Source organism: Canis lupus, chromosome 3 (assembly GCF_011100685.1).
Source record: "Canis lupus familiaris isolate Mischka breed German Shepherd chromosome 3, alternate assembly UU_Cfam_GSD_1.0, whole genome shotgun sequence".
Taxonomy (NCBI): Eukaryota; Metazoa; Chordata; class Mammalia; order Carnivora; family Canidae; genus Canis; species Canis lupus.
In genome coordinates this window covers 17,592,840-17,617,696 of record NC_049224.1, presented here as the reverse complement: position 1 = coordinate 17,617,696, position 24,857 = coordinate 17,592,840, and the positions used below count along the sequence as shown (strand labels likewise).

Below are 24,857 nucleotides of genomic sequence, written 5' to 3'. Positions count from 1 at the left end.
TGAAATGGTAGATTATTATCCATTTATATTTAAGAATAAAAGATTAATTGATTATACAATTAATATCAATCAGGCATAATATGAGAGAAGAGTGAGCATACTAAGTTATGCTTAAATTTTATTGATTTTAGTAAGTAGGAAATTATGGATGTTTTAAAGCATATGTTTGTTAATGAAACATCATATGTAGTTTTTTTTTTTTGAATATGTAGTTCTTTCTATGTGTAATCAAGGAAGAGAATCAAACTGGTGAGGGAGCTATACAATTATGGCGGGGGGGGGGATTGTGACTGCAGCAAGGGCATAACAAACAGTTTAGGAGAGACTAGAATAACTGGCAGATAAGGAGCCCAGGTTAATAACTACAGGTGTCAAACACGTTAATAAATGGGAAAGAGAGACCCAAGATTGTGTTTTAGGAATGATTAAAAGACCTAAATTTTCTTGAAATGACAGCAACTCTATGTCACCAAATCTAAGGTGCTTTTGAGGTAAGATGCATCATGTTTTTATACCACCAAGAAAAAAAATGACTGCCAGTTATATCTTAGTAAAGATCTCTCTTATCATTTAAAATATATTCGGACTTAGTTAGACATAATTTTAATACTATGCATCCATAAAAAGGAAAACGTAAAATAATTGGTTAAGGTATAACTAAAGCTTTTGTTAACCTTTATGAGTCTTCTGAACCACTTATTGGCTCTAAATTATTAGTGTTTGTGTTTTTCTGCATAATTTCACCTTTTTTAGTTTACAGAGCATTATACTATAGCATTTTCTAGAAATATGCTACTCTTATTCTGGGATTTTCTTCCAAATCTATGACACACACTTCAGCAAATTTTGTTACTGTTGTTTTCATATTTTTGACAGCAGGTATCAATGGAAAATTTTCAGTCAATAATCAAGGGTCATAATTCTTCCTTTAAGTATCCTTAAATATTTTGTTGTCTTTGAAATGTCTTTGAAATGTCAAAGGCTTGCTGTTTCCAGTCATACTTCTTGGAATAGCAACCAAGTAAATGCATGAGCAAGCAGTGACCACACCTGCTCCTGGTTGACCTGGACTAGATGATACCCTTCATTATAAGATGTACCCAAATTTCAAAGATGTTAAATGTGGGGAAGAAAACGGAATGTTTTAGAAATGGTGAAATAAGCAGAACTTCTCTGTTTCTGGAAGACAAAGCTTTTATGGCCTCTGTTAGTTATAGTAAAATACTGATAAGAGATATGGCATTTTTAATAACACTAATAGCCAGAGTCTGTTGATCATAATTATAGGAAAATCAGTCAGATATAATTGGTTACTTTCACTTTTCAAGAATATCTTATTCCAACCATGTGGGGAAAAGAAGTCCAACCATGTGATTGATGACTTGGGTATGCTTTTTTGAACTGTGTCGTTAGGCACTATGTTCCACCTCCAGTGTCAACTATTCACAAACTAGACTCTATAATTTGACTTTCAGAAGATTGTATTTTTTTTTTAGAAGCTTGTATTCTTATACCTTTGGGTTTAAAATTATCCAAAGCCTAGGAATTAAAATAAAACAATATTTTGTAGAATCAGTGAATGAAATCTAGAGAAGTGTAAGGATAAGGAAAGCAGTTACATGCAATGGTGCTAGTGTTTTGTAACTGTTTTTATTATAAAGGTGCATGTTTTATAATTACTGTATTTATGCAAGCTTGTGTTTGTTTTAAGGGATTTGAGGTGTTTTAAAGATTTAGTCATGTTATGTTTGTAATTGCAGTTTGAATTTGTAAAGGATTTTAAATCAAATTTGTATTCAATGTCAAAATCCTCGAGAAAAAATTGGCTTGCAAAGGTTTCTATATTAGACAGATGATTTTTAATAAACTAAGCAGAGAAACAAAGCCCAAATAATAGTGAACTCTACATAAAAGGCTCTGTGGGCATTAGATATCTATCAGTAAGGAGTTCTCTATTTTCAAAAGATCTGGCTTCTCTTCACATGTGTTGCTTCTCTCCTGTTTTGTTAGGTGTAGAGTTCATATTCACTTCCATTTCACTCTATTACCTTACTCAGAGTCTTAGCTCAACCCAGAAGATCCTTCACTTTCTTTAGAAAGAATTCTATGGTTTTATCTTGGGCAATACTGCTGCCCTGATAGCCATGAAGAGGAAGAGAAAGGCTTAAAGAAGAGCTCACTTGACTGGTCCTGTGCAAAGTGTATTCATCTCCTTGATTATAGCCCTATGCATTCTGATATCCCTGTTCTTATTCATCCCAAACCTGGCACCCCACTGGGACTCTGCCATTAGAGCAGCTTTCACCTCTGTTGTAGTCTTCTGTAGCTTTCAGCCTACACTGTCTTGTCTGATTTTTGCCTCTAAGTTGTGGAGATTCTCTAGTTTCCTGATTGTTACTATCTCAGTCTCCTTAATATTCAGCCCAGTCCCTCTTGTTCATTTCTATTATTGTAATTCTAGGAAGTTGGGGAAGGGAATGTATACGGCCTACCATCTTGAACTAGAAACCCGAACTTTTAAAAAGATGTCAACATACAAATTATACTTTCCATGAAGTAAAGCTTTTCTTAGGGGTTTAAATGAACCTAAAATTTTAGGATATAAATGGTTTGATCCTGCAGGGAAGGTATTATGTTCAGGTTATGTTCACATGTCCTACAGATCTTGCAGGTGCACGCATTAGTTTTGCAGAAAGGTTTGGAGTCACTCTTTAAGCAGTCTCAATTTAGTTTGGGATATCCCAGTTGTACATCTCAAATTTAGAAACATTTTGAGTTCTTAAGGAACAGATTATGTTTTAATTAATGCATTTCAGAGTCACAAAATATTCAGTCATTTTTACCACTAGAATATGTTCCATAAGGAAATAAATCTAAACCAAAGTACCGTTCCCTCTGTTGCTAACAGGAAAATGTTCTTAAAAAGCTTACCTAATAGAGTTGGATTTACAGACTACTTTCTAAGCAGCTCACCTCACAGCCATCACTGACTTCCGTAACTTAATATAAAGAAAATCTGTTTCTTCATAGATTGTGGTTGTTAAGATTTATTAGTGACTAAAGCATGTAATTCCCATAAATAAGCCAGTTCTGGGTTAGATTCTCCAAGGCCAAAGGGCTCACGTGACATTTTTCATTTGGGTACAGAATGGCCATTTGGGCTTATAGGATCATTGAGCCTACATTCCTAGTAGTTGACACGGATCCATTCAAAGTCTATAAAATATAGGAGATGCCTCCGATGCCTTTAAAGTTTTAAAATAAATAATTCAGACACCTTATAATTTTTGCCTGCAGGTTCTCTGAAACTAAATGAAAGCAAACTTGGTCAGTACTTAAATGGAAAAATAGTTGAATAAAGAATGAAACAAGGGATGGCTAAAGTATCAGTATTTTCCCCCCTATGTTCTTATAATTTTCATGGAGCAATTTCTGGTATAGTGTTAGTACTGTTTTCCAGGGAAGTAGTAGTTTTTCAGGTGGGGATTTTTTCAGTTCTTAGATCAAAGTAATACCACAGAATAATGCTGCTTAGACACAAACTATTTAATCTTTGTAGTTTGACTAAGATAGAAATTTTTAAATCCTATAATAATAATTCCTCCTAGAAGTTAATGAAAGCATTTCCAATGTTAGTAGAGTGGCATTTTTTTCCAGAAATTGCATTTCATTATTTTTCCATTTTTCTTTTATTCTGTTCACAAGTCTTGGATAAGCAAAGGCGTAGAATAACGTATATTCTAAACATTTTAAATATAAAATATAGTAAATTCTGTATTATTTACATATATGTTTATACATAGGTACACATATAGCTCTTTAACAGTTGGGTAAAATTTTCATATGTTGCAGAATATAGTATTTGGGAGGTGGTTGTTTTGCAAAGTGGTGGGACATAAAGAAACAAATATAAGAGTATCTGAGCTTTATATTTATTAAGTACTGATAGTGGGGAAAATCAGCTGTAGATATGTGCTACATGATGTTGAGTGAAATAAAATAACATTATCTACTTCTTGTCTAGCCCTTTGTTATCTCCTGCATCTGATCACAGGTGATGGAAAAACAATAGTATTAGATTTCCTTGCCTTTTTTTCAATATTAGGTATTCAGTTATGTATTCAAGGTTTTTTATATCTTGAATAATATCAAATAAGGAATAATATCAAATAAGTAAATAACAATTGGTGCTTTGTAAAGGGTTAGATCTGGTGTAGTGGTCTAAAAGGAGTTCTTGTGGCTTGAGTCACATGTGATAGGTGTCAATCAGTATGGCCTTCAGCCACATATTTCTGTATACCAGAACAGGAATATGTTAAAAGATTTTTTTTTTTTTTAAACTTTGAGGCAATGATCTCATGATTGTTCATGGTTAGGACTGACTTTCTAAGGTCACCTGGTCTCATCTCTTTGAAGCTTACAAAGCTCTAGCCTTCTTCTTTTTCTTCAAATAGGATGAAAACACACATGGGGAACCCTTTTGTTACTTCGGAATGGAAATATACTTCTAGTTGGTGAGAACTTGTCTTTCAATATTCAGCTTTAAGCAGTTTTAAAGGACTGCAAAAATCATCCTCTTTCTTAGATCAAAATTTTTCTGTCTTACTGTGGTCCTTATTAAATCTCTGAATTCCCAGATTCTAGACCCTGTCTTTTTGGTCCTACCCTCCTGACTTTATTGACTTCCTGTGATGTTTGTTGTAAGTTTAGTTTTTTGATTACTGGGCTTTATCCCTGGCCTCTTATGACTATCCTTGGTACTATTGTAAATTTTCAGGGTACCTATATGTAGTTATCTGTATGTAACCCCTCTCACCCCTTTGTAGTAGACTGTATTGAAAATAATTTTTTAAAGCTAATTGGATCTAAATAAAAGGGAAGAAAGGAAGTACACGGAATAGTTTTGGGGCTAAGAAATACTCTGGATTTTTTAAACATTTAAATTCAATGAATTAACATATATTATTAATTTTAGAAGTAGAGTTCAGTGATTCATCAATTGCATATAACACCCAGTACTCATTACACTCATTAAAGTGTCCTCTTTAACCTATCACCCAGTTAGTTACCCCATACTTCCATCCATCTCCCTTCCAGTAACCCTTAAGTTTGTTTCCTAGGATTAAGAGTCTCTTATGGTTTGTTTCCCTCCTTGACTTTGTTTTATTTTATTTTTCCCTCCCTTCCCCTGTGATCCTCTCTTTTGTTTCTTAAATTCCACATAAGTGAGATCATATGATGATTGTTTTTCTTTGATTGACTTATTTTGCTTAGCATAGTGCCCTCTAGTTCCATCCATATTGTTTTAAATAGTAAAATTTCATTTTTGATGGCTGAGTAATAGTCCATTACACACACACACACACCACATCTTCTTTATCCATTTATCTGTTGTTGGACACTAGGCTCTTTCCATAGTTTGGCTATTGTGGACATTGTTGCTATCAACATTGGGGTGCAGGTGCCCCTTTGGATCACTATGTTTGTATCCTTTGGGTAAATACCTAAGAGTGTAATTGCTGGATTGTAGGGTAGCTCTATTTTTAACTTTTTGAGGAACCTTCATTCTGTTTTCCAGAGTGGCTGCACCAGCTTGCCTTCCCACCAGAAGTGTAAGAGAGTTCCTTTTTTCCACATCCTTGCCAACATCTGTCATTTTTTGGCTTGTTCATTTTAGCCATTCTGATTGGTGTGAGATGGTATCTCATTGTGATTTTGATTTGTATGTCCCTGATGCCGAGTATTGAACATTTTTTAATGTGTCTGTTGGCCATTTATTTATATGTCTTCTTTGGAGAAATATCTGTCACGTCTTCTGCCCACTTCTTGATTGGATTATTTATTCTTTAGGTGTTGAATTTGATAAGTTCTTTATAAATTTGGGATACTAGTCCTTTATCTGATAAGACATTTGCAAATATCTTCTCCAATTCTGTCAGTTGTCTTTTGGTTTTTTTCAACAGTTTCCTTTGCTGTGCAGAAGCTTTGTATCTTGATAAGGTCCCAATAGTTCATTTTTGCTTTACTTTCCCTTATCTTTGAAGACATATCTAGCAAGAAGTTGCTGTGGCCAAGGTCAAAGAGTTTGCTGCCTGTGTTCTCCTCTAGGATTTTGATGGATTCCTGTCTCACATTTAGGTCTTTCATCCATTTTGAGTTTATTTTTGTGTATAGTCTAAAGAATTAATAGGTCAACCAGGAAATTAAAGAAGAATTTAAAAATTTCATGGAAAAAATGAAAATGAAAACGGAATTTTACAGAACCTTCGGGATACAGTAAAGGCGGTCCTAAGAGGGAAATATATAGCAATACAAGCTTTTCTCAAGAAAGGCGAAGAGTCTCAAATATACAACTGAGCCTTACAGCTAAAGGAACTGGAGAAAGAGCAGCGTAAACCTAGCTGGAGAAGAGAAATAATAAAGATTAGAGCAGAAATCAATGAAATAGAAACCAAAAGAATGGTAGAACAGATCAACGAAACTAGGAGTTGGTTCTTTGAAAGAATTAATAAGTTCAATAAACTAGCCAGACTTATCAAAAGAAAAAAAGACCCAAATAAATAAAATCATAAATTAAAGAGGAGAGATCATAACCAACACTGAAGAAATACAAATAATTATAAGAACATATTACAAGCAACTATAAGCCAACAGATTAGGCAATCTGAAGAAATGAATGCATTCCTTAGAAACATGTAAACTACCAACACTGAAACAGGAAGAAATAGAAAACCTGAACAGACCCACAGCCAGCAAAGAAATTGAAGCAGTAATAAAAAGTTTCCCAACAAACAAGAGTCCAGGACCAGATGGCTTCCCAGAAGAATTCTACCAAACATTTAAAGAAGAATTAATACCTATTCTTCTGAAGCTGTTTCAGAAATAGAAATGGAAGGAAAACTTCCAACTCATTCTGAGGCTAGCATTAGCTTGGTCCCCAAACCAGACAAAGACTCCACCAAAAAGGAAATTTGATTTTGCCAGCAGTATGATAGTTGCCATATTTCCCATTAGCTTTAGAGCATCCGCCAGGGCATAAGCATAGTACAGTGCCTGTCTTTACAGATAGTGCAGTTTACTGAGCCTATGTAATATTGTTTTGTTAAAAATAAATGTACAAAGCCACTCAGAAATCTGTGATGCTATTTTTTATCTGTGGAGTGAAAATATGTATTTTTCCACTCAGTGTGTCTTTGGGGAGACCATTCATTCTTCAGTCTTGGTTAGTATAACCCAGAAGTATTCCACTCACCATGACTCCAGGAGAAAAGGCCAAATCTTGCCAATCAATGTCACATGCTTGGATAGAACAAACAGTTCAGAAGTGGGCATGTTCCTCAGGTTCAATCCCAGTTAGTTTGAGGCTTTAGCAGAAACTACTGGAAGAGAGACTCTCCCTTTCCATTTGCCTTCTATACTGATAGAAAGTCCTCCTGGAGCTATTAGAAGCCATCCTTACCCACTGCCTGAGAAAGGCATATTTGACAAGAAAGCCAACATGGGGGGAAATAGAGTTAAGGCAGAGGGACAGTGCTCTGATGAATTTATTAGAGCAACTGTATTGAGCACGTGCTTTTGTCCTGTTAGGTGATAGATTCCCCCTTTTGTTTTAAGCTGGTTTGAGTTGGGTTTTTATCTCTGTCACTGAAGAAGGTTGACTAAGTCAGTAGTTTGAATATAACTTTTAGATGAGAACTATAATAGTTTTGTAATGGATATGCTTACCTTTCTTGTTGGAAATAACATACGGCTTTAAAGCCATTTTTCTTGTTTTCCTTACATAATATGATGGCCCTCTGAGAAGATACTATCAACAAGGCAGTTGATTACACCGTGTTGCATTTCTTAAACAAAGTAGTTCTCAGACAAATTTGAAGACAGATGCATCACCTTGTTTTCTGTTTGGGTCCAGATTCACACCTATTTCCTAAACATTAGGGAGAAAACTTTTTTTTTCTATTGATTTCCTGTGATTGTACATTGATAATGATCTTGGCAGAATGTACCCAAACAGGGGAAATGTAATTACATGCATCAAGTTTCAGTGGCCTTGGATTAGTGTGTGACTTCCATCAGTTACAGAGATGGTAAGTGAGGGATTTTCCCCCTTCTGTGGTTTGGGGCTTTCCATTTCACTCTTTCACCCATCACTGAACTTGAGATGGCATGATGACCATTTCTTATGTCAGATCTTATCTTTTCAGACTTCTGAGTCTGCCTTTTTAATTTCTTTGTTGTCTTATGAATATATGGGCTTGTCTCTGAGAAAATTTCCAGAATGAAGGAGAGCTTGGAAAACATCTCATTATCACAAAAACACGGTTTCTTATGAGCTCTATTCCATATGTAAATACCCACTCATTTGAGTTTCTTTTCAATGTTTGGCATTTCAGTTTGTATACATCTACATATTTATATATAAATTATTCCACACACTTTAGGAGAAACTATTATGGGGGTGGCAAACATTATGTTAAATAATTATCATTTTTACAATTTGAAAGACTTCTTTCCCTTTCTGTTTTAAAAACACTACCCTGTATAGCTTCTGTGGCAATGACATTGAAAGTTCTACAGTTCAGATCCCTGGAATTCAAATAACATATTTGATTCCTGAATAATTAAAGTTCATTGTAATTGGAGATTTCTGTAGAAGCTATTCAGCATATTTCCATGGTCTCTCTACCTTGTCTGCTCAATTGATGAGTTACTGTTTCCAAACTTCTCTGAGAGAAATGCACCTAACAGCTTGTGATGCAAATTATGCACATACAGGATTATGTATTTATACACACAGAGCAGTATTTGTGGTGGCACTTGTGAATGAAAATGATGCTTCCGACCCCTGCTCACTGTCTGATCACATTACACCACTGCTTAAAACTATGAAATGCCACACCATGGTCTGAGAGATAAGTCCCAGTACCCCTGCATGCTGACATGCCTTACCTCTTGTGTTCCCCAGTTCCAGTCCCACTCACGTGTCCCAGGCTCTCATGTGGTTTTAGACTGCTGGGCTTTAGCACAGGCTGTTGTCTCAATCTGCAGTGCTCCCTTCCTGCTTTTGTCCCTGGCAAACTCAAGTCTCCATTTAAGTTTAACGACTTAGATAAGGACTTTATTGACTGCTCTAAGTAACCTTTTGCTCCTTGAACCTGGTGTACTTTCTTATACACTATTATCACAACAATGATAGGATTTGTATTTGCTGAGATGTAATATTAACATAACAGACTAGCAATGGAGGCAAACTTTGTCTACCCTTATTTTACTGAATGGTAAGCCAGGGTGGTTTTGATTTAAGAGTTATGGTTTCTTTTTATTTTTTCAGTTATTATTATTTTTTAAGAGTCATGGTTTCTTTGGTCACAACTGGTGGGAATAGAATACTTTGTGTAATAAGCATACTTCCAAAACTAGAACTCTTTTATAGAACTTACTTTAGACAAGTATACTTTTATGGTTTTACTGATTTGGACCTATTGACCACTTAATGATTGATTTACAAGTACTTCAAGGACTTTCCATCCAAGAATATTCTACTTTATCCCTTGATGTGGAACCACAGGACACATGCACTAAATTACCTGTACCTAAGTTCAAAGTGTTGGTTCAGATTTAAGACCGAAAAATTCTAAGTGAGATGAGTGGAGGTAGGCTCCAGAAACTGGTCTTTCTCCTGAGACAATGCAGACCCAACACTCAGATGAATCCATTCTCTGCTTGAATTACAGCCATGTAAAACCAGTTCCCAGGAATGATGACACTTGTCCTCCTCATTGAGATAGGTAACACTTGGCTATGGGGAGCAGCCACTGCATTGTGCCTTACTGTTTGTTATTCCTTAAAGATGCTTGAGCTCTTTGAGTGAATATGGACACTCAAACTCTCTTAAATGACCCAGGACACTAGAAAATGTTAAGAGTGGAGGGTGGGTCTGGGATACCGGGTTCATAGCCTGCGGTGATGGGTGATAAGGGAGAAAAAACTGGTGTTTTTTTCTAGATGTATGAAAGTGGTTATAAGATGTCAGTAAAACTGAAAATGACCAGATAGGCTCAGATATCTGTCAGGGTAAAGTGCAGTGATGATAAGTCCTCCTGATGATGTTCCCTCTCACTTTTCTTGGCTTAATATGAGCAGTATGTTCAGAGTATGGTGGAATTGGTAAGAGAAGTAATGGTAACTTGAGAATTAGTCTGAAACTGACCTGATTCTGAGATTCAGATGATAATAAAATCTCCTAAGATGATGCAGGTCAACTGTCTCAGCCTTCCATACCTTCATTTCTATTATCCCAAGATCCAGAGGCCTGAAGATAGAGGAAAAGGAGTCTTCATTAGCAGTGAAAATATTAAATTTGTCTTTTATTATTTTTTTATTAAAAATTAAAAAAAAACTTATTTCAGAGAGAGAGAGAAAGGAGAGAGTACAAGTAGGGGCAGGGACAGATGGACAAGCAGACTCCCCACTGAGCGTGGAGCCCCAAAAAGGGCTCTATCCCAAGACCCTGAGATCAAGACCTTAGCTGAAGTTGGACACTTAACTGGTTGAGCCACCCAGGTGTCTCTGTTACATGTCTTTTGAATGTCTTCCCCCTCTCTCCATACGAGCATCTTGCAGCACATATGTCGTCTTTGAATTTTCAGGATCCTTAACATGTAGCGTAAGCCCAGGTCTCCATTGACTAAACTAATGCTGAATGTGTGAATGGGGATGCAGGGTGCCCTTTGATGAAAAGCATACATTTTATGAGACTTCTGATCTGCTTATTTGTATCAAACTTATGACCCCCATGAACATGGCACTCTGAACATGTTCCTAACATTTTGCTAACTTTTGTTTTAAAACCTTTTTGAAGTTGTACACTGACAAGATCAATGCAAAATTGTATGAATGCCATTATTTTCAGCATTCACTCATTTTAGAAGAAAAGGAGACTTCCTTTCCTCACCTCCCACAGCCTGAAGAAAGTTTCCTTTTTGAGAACAAAATTACCATTTGTTTCAAGCTTTCTCTCAATTATAGCAATTTCCACATGTTTTAAAACTATTCTCAGCAAAAGAAAACTCAACATTTGCACTTTTGATGCATAGGCTAATCTAGCAGATACAGGTTTAAAGGCATCATCACTGTGACAGATAATTGGGAAGATTTTTCTTTATTTGCTCCTGGTTATTGCCCATGCTGTCTGTGAACTCAGAAGCAGGACAAACGAAACTGTTTTTTGAGTGCTGTTAAATGGTCCATATAAAGTGGACCTTGGTATTCACTGTCAGACAGCTTCATCTTTTCTTAAGGATAAGACAGCATGCCCATTCAGCTTCAGTTTTCCTATATATTTCTTATGTTTCACAGACTTTGGTTGGAAGGACAGTAAGGGAGCATCCACTGCAAGCAACCAGCTGTGGCCTGCCAATTCTAGTTCCTGACAGGTAGCAAGCTGGATTCTTGGCTGTAAAGAATCTCAAGCAGTTTCGATATGCTCTAGGGAGGGCAACTGTTTAGCCTAAGCAATTCAAAGAGGCATAATTGTGCTTCACAGTACACAGAAAGTCACCACATCTGTTTCATATTTTTGGCTTTTAGAACTGAACTAGAACAGAGAAATAAACATACAGCTTTGAATATAGAGTAAAAACAAGTTCATGGTGCACAGATGAGCATATTGTATGTAACTCAGTGAAAATTTCCTTAATGAGGGTTTCTTTTGGTAAAGTGAGAAATATTTCTGGTGTTAATCAAGGTTTTTTAAAAAAGATTTAATAGAAAATATTATCTATTTAAATGTCAAGGCAGCCTATCATTCTCCCTTAAATCTATTATAGTCAATTGTTGAGATGCCGTGGCGGCATTCACGTGACCTATTGCAAATATTTGGGGAGTCATCTGCACTGCATTAGCCTTTCTAGTGGTAGTTATTTAAAAAAAATAATTTGGATGTAGTAGGCTAAAAACATTCAAGGCAATGAATTAGAACTTCATTAACCACTTTCATCTTTTATTTTGGTTCAAATGTAAATGCAGTCATTTGATATCTAAGTGTATATAATATGTGATGACTGTCTTTTAAAAATGTAATCTAGCAGAAAATACATCTTAATTTGAATGTAACACTGTCTTAAATATAATTTTAATATTCTTCAGCATCTGGCGTCTCAAAGAATGAGGTCATTTGAGGTTAAGAAACTTTTCCCTGCAGTAATAATAGTAATAATAATAATCACACCAACAGTGAAAAAGGCAAGTACTTATCTAAATGATCAAATATCATGGAGAAAAAGGGAAGAAAGAAATTGACATGTATCAAGGTTTTCCTTTTACAGGGGTCTTTACATTATGATGCTTATATATTTCCTATAATAGCTTCACTGTAGATAACATTTTGAGATCTTTTGGATAAAGAACCTGTCGTGAAATAATTAGCTCAAATATTATGAGATCTGCCCTAATCATACTCAGATCCTCTTTTACTTCTTTTCAACTTGCAGTTATGTATTGTTGTATGGGTGTATGTATTACTTATTTTTTTAGAGAGAGAACATGTGGGGAGAGGGGCAGAGAGAGAAGGAGAGAGGGAATCATAAGCAGGCTCCATGCCCACCCTGGAGCAGGTTATGGGGTTTGATCTCATGACCCTGAGATCAAGACTGGAGCTGAAATCAAGAGTCAGAAGCTTAACTGACTGAGCCACCTGGGCTCCCCTGTATTTTTTTTTTTTTTTTATAATGTCTGTCTTTCTAGTAGTCTGTAAGTTCCATGAGGTCAAGGACTATGTCTGTCCTTCATTATGTGCCTGGGGACCTTCTCATATATAAAGAGAGGCTAATTGATATTTATTGACATAATATGTGTCTGGGCAGGTTCTAAACTACTTAAATATATTAACCTATTCAATCTTATCATCCAAACATAACTTTGAATGGATTACTATTGTGCCTATTTTATAGATGAGTTAGGCGAAGCACAGAGAAGTCAAGTAACTTGCCAAAGTCACACAGTTCAGTGGAAGAAGCAGGATTTGGGCCTTGGCAGTCTGACTCTATATAGGTCCATGGTTTTAATTATGAAACAGATTCTTGGAAAAGTAAGAAGTAATCTGAAGTTAACATTGAAGAGGACCTCATTGACAGAATTATTCACTTAATGTTATGGTAGCTTATCATCACCCTTTGACATAGTATTTATTCATTGAACACAAGAGCATGGAATGTTTCTATGCCAATGTACTAAGCACCTTTTTCAGTTTCTCATTTAAACCTTTCTGGTCAAAAAAAAAAAAAAAAAAAAAAACCTTTCTGGTCACTAGGAACTCTCTCTTGGAGAGAGAGAGATAGAGAGAGAGACAGAGAGAGGGAGAAAATATCTTATTTCCTCTAATTTGCAGATGAGACCACTGAGGCTATCAAAGCTTAAGTAATTTGGCCTAGGTAAATGCTGCGTAATTAGCACACACTTGAAGGCAGGGCTTGTTCAACTCCAACTTCCTTGCTGTGTGCCATTTTCTCAACTCAGAAGTCTCTTTCCCTTTTCTTATTATTAATACATTTGGGGTCAGTGTTGTTAGCCAAACTGCCATGACACCTAGAAAGGCATTAAACTTGATTTTTGGCTTCCTTTTTTCTTATTTAATGATTCGGGCTTTGTGATAACATGGGTCTGTCTTTTCAGGCCTCGAAGTAAAAACAAGGTGGAGCAGATGCTCACCTTTGTAACTGATCCTGGCTGGCAGGAATTTAGTGTAGCCCTGAAGTTATGACCGAGAGCCTTCATGATTCTGTGCCGCAAGCCAGGAAGAATAAATTAGGCTGTTCTCTTCTTCTGTCATCTTAAATCTGTAAAGGAATTGTGTGCTATAAAAACTTGAAACCTGCTCCTCTATTGTTAATGTCTGATTTTTTTTTATAGGCTGTCAGAGATTAGAAAGAGAGGCTGCACAGTTCAAGTGTTATTTTCAGTCAGGTACCTATCACACATTTTATATTGGGAAGCCAACGAGTATTTGTTAATTATAGCGATCATAGAATCTTTCAAATGCAAATAGTCTGACTCAGATTTCAGTTTGTTTGGTACCAAGCGATGATGAAAGAATGGTATAGCCTGATCGTTGTTTTACTCCCATCTGTGTGCACCAGGCAATCACCACTTACAGATGGTTGTGATTCAGAGACAGGTTGCCACATGCGAAAAAAGTATGTTTCAGTTATTTTAATAAGATTTATTGTAGTAGTCACAGTTAAATGCTTAAACCTTAATGATAATTGCTGCTAATCTTTCAAGAAAATGATTAGAGTTTAATAAACCTCAAGAAGGATATTTTGCTGTAAACTTCAGCAAAATTACAAAGGTAAATTTTACGTTTGCTCCCTCATCTCATAAATCGGAATGCCGCATACTTTTTTTTTCCATTTTCTGAAATGCAATTTTATAAGGACACACACATTTATATTACATGTACTGGGGACAAGCTCAGACCTCTAATTTTTATGAAAAAACATAATTGGCCAAGTGACAACAAATAATTCTGAACAAATATACCAAAATGATTCCTAATCAGCTTTGAGGGTTATTTTTAGTGTGTGTGTGTGTGTGTGTGTGTGTGTGTGTGTGTGGTAAAATGGACATAACACAAAATTTGTTTTGGCCCTTTTTAAGTGTACAATTCAGTGACATTAAGTACATGCGTGGTGTGCATCCATCCTCACTGTCCATTTCTAAGATCCTTTCATCTTCCTAAGCAAAGAACTTGTACCTATTAAATACTAATTCCCTATTCCCCCTCAGCCCAGCCCCTGATAACCTCTATTCTGCTCTTTGCTCTATGAATTTGCCTATTCTACACACCGCATATATGTAGAATGACACAATTTTTGCCATTTTATGTCTGGCTTATTTCTTTTAGTGTGATTTTTCACTTAACATAATGTTTTTAGGTTTTACCGATATATTAGAATTTTATTCCCTTTGTGACTGAATAATACTTCATTCTTTGTGTATACCACATTTTGCTTATCCATTCATCTGTTGATGGATATTGGCATGGACATTGAGACATTCTGGCCACTGGGAATAATGCTGCTGTGAACATTGGTGCATCCATATCTCATACCCTTCTTTGAATTTTTCTGAATATATAGCTAAGATTAGAACTGTTGGATCATATATTAATTCTATGTTTAACTTTTTGAGGAGCAAATTGTTTGTCACAGTGGCTGCACCATTTCATATTTCCACTAGCAGTGCATGAGGGTCCTAATTTTTCCACATCCTTGCCAACACATGATATACTTCCTCCCTCCCCTTATAGTCCCCCCTCTTGCCCCACCTTTTATATAATAGCCATTTGACTGGATGCTAACCTTGAGATTTTTAAGTTAAATAGATACTTCGAGTAATCACATGAAAATGAAAGTTTTTTATTTACTAATTTTATGCAAATTGCCACAATATTAATAATTTAGAATAATATTCCTTTGAATCATTCCATTATAGTAGTGGTTGGGTTAATCTCTTTGATTCTGAATAGGAAAGTTTCTTTATTTAAAGGTGATAAAGCACCTTTATATGTGCAAAAAAGCACATATAAGTGATGTTTAACCATTTGTGAAACTTAAATAAGTAGTTTAATCTTAATGTATAAAATAAGGGTAGCAATAAATTTTGTAAATGCATGTAAGAGATGAAACACTATAGCTTATATATAGAGCATTTCTTTGTTATTCAGGTAGGTTGATGTGTATTGGCTACATAGATTGAAATACGACACACACACACACACACGCACACCCACACCCCTCTCTATAATCAGGAGGCTATCGTAAAGGAGAGATGGGTAGATTAAATGGGATCCTTATAGTCATCAAAGCCTGGGATACTCTGATTGACCTTTGATTTTAGGATTTGTCTTCAACTGAGGATGCACTGGCATTATGAGGTTAGGCTAATGGATAGGTAGGATCTGTTTGGCACATTCTAATTATGGCTTTTTCATTTTCCAGCCAGGATTTGAATGGAATTTGTGCCTTATTAAAGCTTGTGTTGTTGTAAGCCTACATTTCTGGCTGGGAGAAATGTGAAGACGGGGTGTTGGGGATAGAGTTCTACATTAGAGAGACCACTAAGAGGGGAACTGGGCTTCCTGTTTTGGGAAAAAAAAATCAATGGGTATTGAGTTTTGATTGAAGATGGCTACAAACCATCCGTTAGACACATTTTAAGGTTTAGTATTTCATTTCTTGTACTAAACACCAACATTTTATCACCATATAATTCTAGGTTATATGGCTTTGGAGCTTCAACTTTGGGTTCATGTCTGAAATAAAAGTACTTAAATTATTTGTTTGTAGTTTTAAGATGAAATAACTTAGTTGTATTTTTTTCAGAATCAAGTTCAATACTTTTTATAGAAGTATTATGTAGAAAAACTCATAAGAAAGTAAAAACAAAAGAATTCTTTGAGATCTAGAATGTTGATAGTATTTTCATTGAAACCATAAAATGTTTATTTACAAGTGAGCTAGTTTATAGTAACACTTAATAAGATATTAGTGTGAAAGCTCTGATCAGGGCACTATAAAATATAAATCAAATAAACTGTGTCTTTTTCTCAGACAACTTACACTCCAAACTGCATGGAAGGAAGTACGTAGCAAATTGGGATATTGTACACATATTTAAAATACAACCATAAATGACAAACCACATTGTCAGGAACAGACAATATTCTCATTATACTGGGAAATGTATGTTAGCCTGGGTAGTCGTGGAAGGAATGAATCATAGCCTCTCTTCCAATGAATGAGTCATGGCTGGCTGAATGGAGGTGGGAGTTTCAAGCACTCTTTCTTTGAGTGATGGAAAGAATTTTTCATCGTTTTATATATTATTCAATATCTCTGTCACTATCACTGTTGATAAATGATATGAAAAATGATCATTTATCATTTAAAATCAATTGAGATATTTACAACTAATACTTTCCTTCCATAGATCTGGAAGTGCTTTCCAAAAATCAATTAATTCACACAATATACTACTGTAAGGCTAGCCTTATTATCACCATTTTATGGACAAATTCAAAGCAAGAGAGGTTAATTAACCCATCACAGAGTCCAAAGGGCTGAGTGGCAAGGCAAAATGGACTGAGGACCAACTTGAAGGCCAGGAACTCTGCTTTTAGCATGGATTTTAATTGATTTAGATCAGTTTCTCTAGCCTAAAAAGCACAAGCAATAATTCTGAATTATCATGCAGCAATATAGTGTGGATTAAATAATTAATATTCTGAAGCCCTTTATAAATGTGAATTATTATTACTCATTTTAGCTTTAGACCACTAAGTCGGCCAAACTACCTTCCAGCACTGGTGACTAAAGTGTAAATTAATTGGCTAAGTGAGAAATTCATCTCACACATTTCCTGCTGAGAGATAAGAGATTCCTCTGATTGGAAATCTATATATGTAGTCATGAGTTTTACTCTGCTTCCCTTAATGTATGTGTTTGTATCCAATTCCCTAATAAATTGGGAATTCATCTTATATGGGGAGATCCATGTTTAAAATATCAGTGTAAAATGCTCATGTTTCTTTTAAGAAAGCCTATCTCCCCTGTTCTAGAGATGTACTTTTAGGAATATTGTCATGTGGTTAACCAAACTAGTAATTTGCTTTACTCATCTTTCACATACATATTTGGAAAGACTACTGAAAATGATATTTTCTCCAAAGATGCACTGTCCTAGCTTATCAAGCTTTGTGCTCATTTTTGGTGCTTTTTCAATAAATATATTTAGGGAACACTGTATTAGAAATTCTGAGGTTGCTTTATTAAGTTTTTTTCCTCTAATTATCTGATTAGGAAAGTTATCATTGAGACAAAACTCCCAAACTCTTCATTAAAAGGAAGGGATAAAAAAAAAAAATAAAAGGAAGGGATGACTCAGGGTTGAAAGGAAGTCTATAGCTCATTAATAACTTTATGTCTTTTCACAAGAATAAGGAAGTCTATCTATAGAATTCTTAATATATTAATGGATAAGTGATAAGAATGATTTTCCATATTGTGTTAAGATAGCTTTTCAGTCATTCATTCAACAAATATTTTTTGAGCCTCTGTTACATGCCAGCCACAGTTGCCAATGCTGAGACTAAGGACTAGGACTTTGCCCTCTATGACTTATAGTAAACAGGTTAAAAAATATATATGTATTATATATATGTATGTGTATATATATATATATATATATATATATATATATATATATATACTCAGTCATTTAGATAAGAGCTAGGAAAATACAATGAAACTGAAAGGGGACAGAGTATAATGGGAGTACTATTTTCAAAAAGGATGGTCAAGAAATTGGAGATTGGCAATTGAGCAGTTTGAAGTGAGGATGCAAACCTCAGGATTATCTTTGGGAAGGGCATTCCAAAAAGAGCCAGTAGTCCAAGCAGGGGCCATGAGAAGGTAGTATGTGGCTGGAGCAAGTGTGGTGATCCTGAGGGTTTGGTATTTGGAAGCATACTCATTTCTCAGAAAATAGCTGAAAGACCTTTGGAGAAAGGAACAGTGTGTATATACATACAAAGGAAACACACTGTAAACCCTTGAACATTGGTTCTATCAAGAGCTAGCACACACCTAGCTTACAAAGAGCTAGCAGAAGCTTGACTTAGTGATTTCAAGGATATTTAGTGAACAATTCTTGAATTTTCAAAACATACTTAAGTGTCTTATTTTGAAGGCAGAAGAGTAAATATATACTGAGGAAAGGTATATAATTTGGACAATTGCAGTTTGGGTCAGAGAACCCACTGGATAACCTAGACAAACCAGTAGAGTACGCAGTGATTGGTCTATCAATAAATCATAATTTTTGCTTTCAATTCCTTTTATTGAGATAAAAATTATACATAATAAAATTTACCCTTTGAAGTATAAAATTTAGGGTGGTTTTCAGTATTTTTTTAAAAAAGATTTTATCTATTTATTCATGAGAGAGACAGAGACAGAGGCAGAGACCTAGGCAGAGGGAGAAGCAGGCTCCCTACAGGAAGCCTGATGCAGAACTAGATCCCTGGACTCCAGGATCACGACTTAAACCAAAGGCAGATGCTCAACCACTGAGCCACCTGGGTGCTCCTAGTTTTCAGTATTATTCACAAAGTTGTACAAACATCATCTTTATCTAATTCCAGAGTGTTTTCATCATGTGATTGTGGACATTCTCTTTTTTCTACCCATCCATCCCTCCCTGGCAACCCTTAATTTGCCTTCTGTTTTTATGAATGTGACTATTTTGGACATTTATTACAAATGGAATCATGTAGTTTATGGCCTTTTGTTCTTCTTTCACATAATGATTTCAGTGTTCTTTCATGTTGTCATAAAAATAAGGATAAGTACTTGATTTTTTTTTATGGTTGAATAATACTCCATTATATGGATATATCACATTTTGTCTATTCATCTGTTGATAGACACTAGAATTATTAGGATTGCTTTCACCTCTTGGCTATTAGAGACATACCTGTATAAGTTCTTGTGTAGGCATATATTTCTTGAATACTCACCTAGGAGTAGAAGATCACTTTGTCAATTTCCATAAAAAAGCCAGCTGGGAATTTGATAGAGATTGCATTAAATCTGTAGATCTATTTGGGGACTGACACAGTCACAATATATAATTTTATTTCAGTGTTTTGTAATTTTTTGTGCATATCATGCACTCCTTTTGTTAAGTTTATTCCTAAAGATTTTTTTTAATGCTGTGGTAAATGGAATTGTTTTCATAGTTTAATTTTCAGATTTTTTACTACTAGCATATAGAAATTTAGTTGATTATGGTGTACTGACCTTGTATCCTGAAATATTGCTGAAGCTATTACCTCTAGTAGATTTTTAGTGGATATTTTAGGATTTTCTAATTGCTGGGTCATACCATCTGCAAATGTAGTTTATCTTCTTCTTGTCCATTCTTAATGCCTTTTATTTCTCTTGCTAGTTACCTTGGTTAGAACCTCTATACAGTGTTGAATAGAAGTGACTTAAGTCCTTGTCTTGTTTGTGATCTTGGGAAAAGAGCGTTCACTTTTTCATCATGAAATATTATATTACCTATGGATTTTTTTTTGGTAGATAATGATCGAGGAATTTCTATTCCAATCCTAGATTCTTGAGTGTTTTTGTCCTGACAGGTGTTGCATTTATCAAATGCTTTTTCTGAAATTATCATCTTTTGTCCCTTAATATTTCTATGGTGTGGTATATTATTTTCATGTATTGAAAAATATGAAATAAATAAGTCCTACTTGATGATATTGTTGAATCCTTTTTATAAGTTGCCAGACTGGATTTGCTAGTATTGTTTTGAGGATTTTTGTGCTTATATTTGTGAAGGATATTGGTCTGTAGTTTTCTTTTTCTTATAATATCCTTGCCTCTTTTTCGTATGAGGGTAATTCTGGCCGATAGAATGAATTCAAAAGTGTTCTCTCCTCTCATATTTTTAATTACAATTTTTTTGGAGAAATTTATGAAGGTTTGGTTATTGGTTAATTTTCCTTTTTTTTTAAAAAAGATTTTATTTATTTATTCATGAAAGACACACACACACACAGAGAGAAGAGAGAGTCAGAGACACAGGCAGACGGAGCCCAATCCAGGACTCAATCCCAAGACCCTGGAATTACGCCCTGAGCCAAAGGCGGACACTAAACTACCGAGCCACCCAAGTGTCCCTAATTTTTCTTTAAAACATTTGGTAGAATCACCAATGAAAGTATTTTGTCCTGAGATTTTCAGGCTGGGAAGTTTTTTTGATTACCAATTCAATCTCTTTACTTGTCATAGGCATATTCAGATTATCCATTAACTTCTTGAATAAGTTTTGGTAGTTATATCTTTTATCCCTGATTTTAATAATTTAAAATCTCTATTTTTTCTTGATTAGTCTAGCTACAGAGCTAACAATTTTTATAATCTTTCTGAAGAACCAACTTTGGGTTTTATTGATTCTCTTATTTTTTTTCCATTCTATACTTCTTTGCCTATCTAATCTTTCTTATTTTTTGAAATTTTTACTTTGGGCTCAGTTTGCACTTTTTCTAATTTCTCACAGTGGGAGATTTGCTTATTGATTTGAGATTTTTCTTTTTAATATAAGTGCATAGAGCCATAAATGTTTCTGGATTCACTGGTTTATCTTATTCATAGCATAATCTTTGGCATATTGTGTTTTCATTTTTTAATGTGTTTTAATCTCAAGGTATTTTATAATTTGTCTTATGATTTCTTCTTTGATTCCTTGATTATTATAGGAGTGTATTGTCTAATTTCCACATACTTAGGGGTGCCTGGGTGGCTCAGTCAGTTAAGCCTCTGACTCTTGATTTTGGTTCAGGTTGTGATCTCAGGCTCCATACTCAGGCCCAGCATGGAGCCTGCTTAAAATTCTCTCCCTCTGCCCGTCTCCCTCCCTCTAATAGAAACAAGAAAATTTCTACATATTTATGAATTTCCCAAATTTCTTTCTGTTATTGAGTTTTCATTTTATTTCATGCTGTCAGGGAAATATACTTTGTTGCCTTTAATCCTTTTAAATTTTTTGAAACTTGTTTTATGGCCAATATATGACCTATCATGTTGAATGTTTCATAGACACGTGAATATGCTGTTTTATGTCATATTATTAGGTGTGCATTAGGTATAAATTCTGTTCAAATCTTGTATTTCCTGGTTGATCTTCCATCGAGTTGTTCTATCTACTGTTGAAAGTGGAGTATTGAAGTTTCTATTCTATCAGTTTTTGCTTCATGTACTTGTTCTGTTGTTAATATGCATGCATGTTTATAATTGGTGTATTTCTTGATTCAGTGATACTTCTATCATTATAACATGTCCTTCTTTGTCTCTAGTAACACAAGTTTTTCATTAAAGTCTATTTGGTTTGAAATTAGTATTGGTATCTTAGTTCTTTTTTTCGTTATTGTTGGCCTGGTGTTTTCTTTCTATCCTTTTATTTTTAATCTCTTTGTGTTTGTAAATATGAAGTGTATACAAAGCATCTAGTGGATTTATTTAAAAAAATTAATTCTGCCCATTTCTGCCTTTTAATTGTAGAATTTAATCCATTTATATATAATTACTAGGTTATATTTGCCATTTTGCTGTTTGTTTAACATGTCTTAGGTTTTCTTAGTTCCTCCCTTCCTCCATTTCTACCTTATTTTATATTAAATAGGTATTTTTTACTGTACCACTTAAATATCCTTGTTTCTTTTACCATATTTTTGAGTTTTTTTTTCTGTAACTAGGGATTACTATTAACATCTTCACTTATTCAATCTAATTCAAATTAATACCAATTTAATTAAAATGACATAAAACATTTGTTCTATTTGGCTCCTTTCCTCTCCTTCCTTTGTGCTGTTTTGTCATAAAAATTTCATCTTCATAAATTATATGCTCAGGGATATAGATTTATAATAATTGCTTTGTGCTTTTAAACCATATAGGAGAAAACTAGAGTTATAAATAAAAAATACATTTATACTGTCTTTAAAAAATAATTAGGTACTTACCTTTACCATTGCTTTTTATCTCTTCATGCAAATTTGAGTTATTATGTTCTTTCATTTCAGCCTATGGACTATCTTTTGTTTTTATTGTAGGTTAGTTTGACTGGTAACAAACACTCTCAAATTTTATTCATTTGGGAATGTCTTAATTTCTCCTACATTTTTGAATGATAGATCTATTAGATATAGAACTCTTGATTGTCTAGGAATGGAACTTTGAAAGCATTCCAAAAGCATGTTTTGCTCCTTCCAGTGGCTTTAGCCTGAGGATTGTCATCACGAATGTAGGTTTTGGATTTTTAAGACTATTGTGGATCTGTAAAGAAAGGAATGAGAATAAAGCAAGTTAAAATGTCACATAGCTTACTGCTCTTACCAATTCAGCTGTTTTTCTTTTAACTTTTTAATAAACACTCCACAGCCTTTGGTTATTTTGTTTATTTTCAGAGTTCCAAAAAAGTTAACTCTGACAATCTTTGCCAGTATTTTCATTACTTTTATGGAGGAATTTTCAGATATCTATACTTGTTCTTTAAACTGATGTCACTAGGACACTTAGGGTGTCACTAAGACACTTAGGGTGAGTCATTTTAACATCTCCCCTTCTATTACAGTGTTCCAAATTAAAACTGTTTGGTTTTTTTGAAGATTTTATTTATTTATTCATGAGAGACACACACACAGAGAGAGAGAGAGAGAGAGGGAGAGAGAGAGAAACAGAGACACAGGCAGAGGGAAAAGCAGGCTCCATGCAGGGAGCCTGAAGTGGGACTTGATCCTGGGACTCCAGGATCACGCCCTGGGCCAAAGGCAGGTACTAAATCACTGAACTACCCAGGGATTCCCAAAAATGTTTGTTTTAGCTTGGGTTTCACTGGCAACAGAGCATGATATAAAAACTTGTATACAGATAGTTTATCTGGAAGGTAATTTTAGGGAGCAGAAGTGAAGGAGCTGAAGGAATGAGGATGAAAAGGAGGACAAACCAATATCAAGGTATGTTAATCATGTCTATGCTACAAGCAATGGAGGCTTGGCTGCACCAGGACCTCCACAGAAGCACATAGCATGCTTTCCAGACTAGAAATGAATGCATTTATCCATTAGCTCTTGTCCTCCATTGGCTGTAGACTGCCCACAAGGTTCTTAACTTTCCCATACTTCCATGTCTCAAGTTGCCATGACCATAGAAACTTCCTATATCATCCAGACACTGGGGGACAAAGAGTAGTGCCTGCTGTAGACACTGTCAACACAAAATGAATAAAGCCCTCAATGGTCTTGTTTTCCCTAGCTTAGAATGCAAACAGAGATAAGGTGAAGAAGATATGAGCTGGAGTCTATGTGTATTAGTCAGGGTTCTCCAGAGAACCGGAATTAGAGAAACAGAACCAATGGGATGTGTGTGTGTGTGTGTGTGTGTGTGTGTGTATTGTATGAACCAATTTCATATATATTTGTACACCATTATAATAATAATATATTATAATTTATGATAATAACATGATATTGTGTTGGGATATATGATAATGATATATGATACTGTGTTGGCTCATACAATTATGTGGGTTGGCGAGTCCCAAGATTTGGAGGATTAGTCTGTAAGATGGAGATGCAGAGGAGCTGGTGGTATAATTCTGTTTTGAATTCAAAGGTACAATAACCAAGAGAGCTGATGATATCTGAAGTCCAACAGACTTGCAACCTATGCAACCTATATTTCAGACTGAGTCTGAAGGCTGGAAGAAGTGCATGCCACAGTTTGAAGGCAGCCAAGCAAGAAAAAGTCTATTTTACTTAGGAAATAGTCAGTCCTAAAGCCTTCAGCTGACTAGATGAGGCCCCACACTTTACGGAGAGCAATCTATTTTACTAAGTATACTGAGGTTAATCTCATCCAAAATACTGTCATAGAAACACCCAGAATAATGTTTGACCTCAGTGTGTTCTCTAATGGTTTGTTTCCTCTTGTTTCCCCCCGATGCTCATCTATTTTGTTTCTTAAATTCCACATATGAATGAAATCAGGACAAATCATGTGGTATTTGTCTTTCTCTGACTGACTTATTTCTCTTAGCATAATACACTCTAGCTCCATCCACATTGTTGCAAATGTCAAGATTTCATTCTTTTTATGGCTGAGTAATACTCCCTATATAACCTCCTTTTCTCCTCCTCCTCCTTCTTCTTTTTAATTTAAACTTTACTTAGTTAACATACAATGCAATATTGTTTCTGGAGTAGAATTCAGTGATTCACCACTTACATACAACAC

At 35.0% G+C, this 24,857-nt stretch overlaps 2 long non-coding RNA genes across 2 annotated transcripts in view; one reads left to right on the top strand and one right to left on the bottom strand.

Annotated features, from left to right (window-relative positions):
* Positions 1-24,857, top strand: part of LOC102151569 — a 503,105-nt gene that overhangs the window by 96,691 nt on the left and 381,557 nt on the right. The window lies entirely within an intron of this gene.
* On the bottom strand, positions 7,732-22,780 carry LOC119876126. Its single transcript, XR_005356709.1, has 3 exons — positions 22,586-22,780; positions 10,211-10,312; positions 7,732-7,927 (listed from the first exon to the last, which is right to left on the bottom strand). It is a non-coding gene; the product is annotated as an uncharacterized LOC119876126 (long non-coding RNA).